Raw genomic sequence first — 6,046 nt, 5'->3', positions numbered from 1 at the left:
TACGTCACCATCGTAAACCAATTATACCCTGGCATTGGTACATATCTGGGACATACACTTCGTAGCATGACGGAAAACATACCTGCACGGTCTGCTTCGGTATGTCCTGTGCCAGCATATGACGTGATATCATTTGCTGCTAAGGGACATTGGTACATATCTTCATCACGTCATGGGACATACGCTTTGTAGCATGACGGAAAACATACCTGCACGGTCTGCTTCGTGCCAGCATATGACGTCATATCATATGCTGCTAAGGGTCTAAGGGACATGCGCATCGTAGCACTTGACTGATAACATTACTTGCACACTCTGCTTGCACAAGTAATAAATAAAGTCAGGCTTTGTTGTGCCATTTTGATAGTTGGTCTTTATTTTGATTTTTTTTGTTTTCATTTCTGATACTTCTATAAAAATATGGTCCTTCTACCAGTTCATACATTTTAAAGAATCAATTTACTTAATAATAGAAAGCATATTTTCTCCCCCAATAACCTTCTAATAAAGTTGATCTGATCATTTCATCACATGCTATCCCATCGGGTGAACACTATATGCATTCTCTTAAAACAGAGGAGCGATTGTTGAACAAAGAAATTGAAAGACTTGACTTCCTGACCGTCAGGCCAGACTTGGTAAAGGAAAAAGATGTCCGCGCCAAGTTTGGTCATTATGTGAGTTTTTGTGCTTATAATGTGTAAATAATAGTATACAGGAAAATCACAGTGGAACAATATAAGGATGAGTTTTATTCCATTTGTATACTCTTCATAGTTTAATCATCACTAAGGATTTTACTGTGTATCCTTTATATCCTCATACTGTACTGTATGTCTTATATTCCTATTATATTCCTATCTGTACACCACGTACATGTGCATGTGTGTATATACTGTACAGTATGTACTCATATGTACCTCTACTCTACTCTGTTCTCTTGACCTCCAATTCAGAGACCCGGTTGTATTGCACAAGCCAAATATGCTTATGGGGTACCTGATGATGTCACCCTTGCTGTGACTGATAACTTCATCTGCACTGGTGGCATGACCCCTAATATAGATTACATAGCATGCAAAGGTATGATCCACTATTACAGTATATTCATCTCCAGACAACATGAGTAATAAAAGCATATAGCATAAATGTACTATAAGCATTTTGTATCATTCACTTACTGTAGCTCAAGTTTCCTATTAAAGAAAAGAAATGTATATGTATCTATGAATCTGTTCCCACCAGGGGACTCTGGTGGTGCTGTGTTCAAGGAGTATGAGAACCGTGTGATACAGGTGAGCAACTGTTCTTTAACCCATTCTGACCTGAGATCAGATTCATACGAGGTTTCCGCCGGACACACGCCGGTTTGACGAACCCATTCTAACCTGAGATCAGATTCTAAAAATGTCAGTCGTTCTTCGATTTTTTTTCAAAAATAGCAGACCTACAAGCTCGTATCGCGCCACTCGGTGGCGCGATATGAGCTTGTAGATCTGCTATTTTTAAATAGCTAAAGCATAACATGATGCTGACACCAAAATGGGTGCCCGTTCAGAATGGGTTAACTGCGTGTCACGTTTGGCTATTTTGACAATGTGTGAAATACAGTATATATACAGTAGGTCTTTTTAAGTGGAATGCCACTCATTTTTCAACGTTAAAATATGTCATCTCCATGACAAGGTTTGCCTTTTTCGCCCCCACACCTAATTCTAAAAGAAATTCTGTAATTTAAAGTTCTCTTGTAATCGGCAGAGTGTCGTTGTCGATTATTCCCTGTATAATATATGATTTGATCACCAGTCAGCCAAAGACACTGGGTTGAAATGTAAGTGTAGGGGTTTGGCATCTTCACTGGCACTGCAGTTGTTTAGGGAGAGAGAGAGAGAGGGAGAGAGAGGGAGAGAGAAATATAATGCAATGTGAGGATGTGCTGCAAGAGTGAAATGGATAAATGAATGAATGGATGAATGCATGAATGTGCACTCTGCACTGCATGTCCATTGTCACGTACATACAGTACTCAATTCTGAGTATTTTACTTATTTTTGTGATACAAAATATTGAGACAGCAGGCAGGGTGGAAAGGACGGAGAAAAAAAGCCAGGTGTGATTTGTGAACGAAAGGTACAGCATTAGAGTGCAAAGACTGAAAGGGAAGGTGTATAACAGGGTAGTGAGACCAGCTATATATGCTTGGAAATGGTGATACTGCCGAAAAGACAGGAGGCAAGGCTGGAGGTGGCAGAATAGAAGTCTCATGTGACATTTGTGGCTGTGGTGACTACATCTGTCATTAATTCCTTTTTTTTCTCAGCGATTTTCTTAGTTTTAAGGGTAACTGTTGTATAATTGCAATATTACACTCGAGGGTGTGGTTTAACGTGGTTATTGCCACGACAGTGATGCGGTAAGGAACGAGACGAACGTTAACCCCACACCCTCTCGTATAATATTGCTTAAATCTGGCATGCAGGCGGATAAACATCCCACTTTAATCTGAAATGATATTCAAATGGGAAGGAAAGAGAAAAAGAAAAGGCTGCCGAGTTGGTTGCTTTAAGACCTGCACATTTATAAGGATGTCAGCCAGCCAGGGAACATATTTGGAAAGCAGAACTGGCTTGGTCAGATCAGAGTACGGTAATTAAAGACTATTAACCCTGTAACACCCAGATTAATTTAGCAAAAAAGAGATTTCAACCTTAATACTTTTGACTACTAGGACTTATCAGACAAAGCTCTGAGTGCAATCTGATGTGTGGTATGTACTGTAGTTATGTACAAAATGTGTTCTTTTTGTATGTGCAAGAAAACAGATGCAAAACATAATGATACTATTGGAATATGGTTTTAACTGTTTCACAAAAAAAAAATTGTTTAAATGAACCGAAAAGAGTGTGGAATAGTTGTATGGCCACGTGAGGCTACCCACACCCTAAGATATAGTCTTATTGTTATCCAACTTGTCCATATAGTTGTATGTTGTATGTGTTGCTGTTGGTCTTGCTAATTGGTGCAAATCAAACTTTTCATTGACAGGTTGCAGTGGTCAGTTGGGGAGTACACGACATGTGTCAAAATGGAGAGATCATGCCATTGTCAAACCAAACCTCCAGAGATTTCCACATCAATCTTTTCAGAGTTGTCAGTTTTCTCAAAGACATACTTGCTAACGAGGACCAGTTTGAATTTAAACCAATCACGTTTTTAAATGATGTATAATGTATTTGACCATGCTATATAGACCCGCTTACTTATACTTACTTTATACATAGGCATGCATTCTAATCTGATACACAATGAATTCACCATCAGCAAATTAATTAGTCTTTGTATTTTTGTAATAACCAGTACTGGTTATTACTGTAGTCGTTAATCATTGACAATTATGTAAACAATAAAGAAATGAATTAAACTCAAAAGCCATGTTTTGGGGTTTTTTTAAGGGAGGCTTGCCAGTTTATTTCACTTTACTTTGATTTGAACATTCTTACAAAAATCAAGGAATGTTTAGCATAATTATTTGTAATTATTTTTTTTCTTATATTTTAGTGTCCGTGTCCTTGGCCGACCGGCCCATGGGCCGACCGACCGACTGACCCATGGGCCGACCGGCCGGCCCTGGACCTGCTGTGAACATTTAGACCAGACCACTAATAGCCTATACGGTTGGTCCTAGGTCTCACACATTAGGTGGTTTCACTTCCGGTCTGGTTGTTTTGTTTGACAGCATGACACGGGACCAACAGGTTTGTGTGTTTTGTAACGTTAACTTTAAGACAATCCTATAGAGCAGAGGTGGGAGTGGTTTTCTGGACCTACTGAAAAATCTGCCATTATTTTTTTCCCCATAGAGATTTACACAAATATTTACATCAATTATTTTAAGCCTAGAAAAACACTAACTAAATACAGAACGTCACAGAACGTGACAATGGAAGGAAAGGAATTCTGTTACCACTACCCCATGCTGGGCCATCCCAGTTTACTGTAACTTGGGTCAGGGTGAAATTACTTAAAAGGCCTCTGTTCAGTCATCTATGTGTGCCTACTGCCTACGCAATGTGGACCAGCAGTCTGGCATTGCGCCAACTTGGATCTTTCAACTCATTGCTCTGTATGTGTCTAATGTACAAGACATAAACATGCTTGCCAATGAAATTGAATCTGTTTTGAACATGCATTGCTACATTAACTAGAGAGCAATATATTATTAGATTAATTACAGCAAGTGGTTCAAGGTTGAATATAAATATAAATATAAAAAAATATAAGAATGTCAAGTCACGATTGATTGATTGAAAATATTATTGAAAATAAACATGCCCTGAAAATGCGTGTGAATCTGTACATTTTAAATTGTGATAAAGGTCATATCTCACCTAGATCTGACTGAATTTTGATCTAATGGTCAATATTCAATTTATCCCCTGAACAAGCAGACAGGCTCTATTAACCCAATGGTAAAATATTCAGCACTTGCTGGCCGGCTCCATATGCAGATCTAGGTGATGATAAGTTATAACATGCCAGAAATCGACTGTATCTACCCTTAAATTGTGTGTGTGTGCGTGCGTGCGTGCGTGTGTATGTGTCACACATTTGCATCACAGGGGTTAATGATGTTGGGACAAACCTGAAAGCAGCATTTAGAGTGATGGAGAGAATGGTATTGATAAAATACAACACTAATGAAAGCTTAGATCACTGTCATGTCATCATCCTCTTTCTTTACAGATGGTAAACTGTCCAACTGTTTTTAAAAACTACCCCTTCTGATAAACATGCATGGGTAATTGTTACACAAACACAAACAAACACAGACTCAAACACAGTTTGCACTGGCAAATGACTGGAAGTCATTTTGCACTGGCAAATCAATAATAATGCAGTAGTGGGAGCCTGGGAGTGGGAAGCATGGGTATGTGGGAGGGGGAGAGCATAGTTTAATGAACGAAGGAGGAGGGCCAAGGTGCTACTGTACATATCTGCAGCTTGGAGAGGGGAGCCCGATGTCTTCTCTGAGCCTGAGTAGCTTAGCTGGAGCTCAGGTGGGGCTGTATCAGGTCTCTATACTGTAAATGTCTTGAGACGACTTATTGTGATTTGGCACTACAATGAAATTGAATGGAATTGAGGAAGTAGCGGGGTAGGTGAGGGGACAACAGGGACAGCCATTGTTGGTAGCATCTCAATAAACCTTTATACAGCACATATTCTCAGGCCTTACTATCCAAAATATTGCACAATGCCGCTTTAAACATCCAAGCAACAGATAGTTGGTATCTTTGACACATGATTTCACTTGAATTTTACTTAAATTTGTTAAAAGCAAATTGACTTCCCAATTTGTCCAATAAAATTAATTTGTAATTTGATTGTGAAGGCAAATGTGGTAGAATATGTAGGCCTACATATGTACATTAATCTGTCATTTTGTATCATTGCAACAGCTTGGTTTCTGTTCATTGCAGGTGGATATAATATGGGAGGTTCACCTAAAGGCACTGTGGCTAAAATAAAAAAACATGGTCTACCAAAACAAAGCTGGCCAGCGTGACGAGAAAAATAGAAAGATCTTGGTGAGGTTAAATTTTTTGTTTTGTTTGTTTGTATGTGTCAAGTTAGCACTATACATTTACGTTAAAGTGTACATAAACGTTATATGTACACTTTACATTATTATATTTCAAATATAAAGTGCTCCCCCGGGGCCACGGATGTTAGAATTGTTCATGGGCAGGTACTGTATAGGCACCCGTGCCTTCCGTATTGTTCAATAAAAACATTTTTATCTGACCATCAGCCAGTTTGTCTTTTTTGTCTTTTACATGCTTTCAACTATGCGCCCCTATCGGTTGCAATCAGGTTCCGTGTTCCGGGCTAGTGTTGTTTACTGATTGGAGACTGGAGATGACGTTATAGCTTTATTTGTTATGCTGATTGGCTGAAGAGGTTGTCTGTCTCAACACTGTAGTCCTGCATAGCCAGAGTCCAGACTCCACTCCAATTGGATCGAGCAAATCATAAAAATGTCAAT

Source organism: Protomyctophum parallelum, assembly GCF_964188405.1.
Source record: "Protomyctophum parallelum genome assembly, chromosome: 1".
Lineage (NCBI taxonomy): Eukaryota > Metazoa > Chordata > Actinopteri > Myctophiformes > Myctophidae > Protomyctophum > Protomyctophum parallelum.
This window is presented reverse-complemented; position numbering follows the sequence as displayed.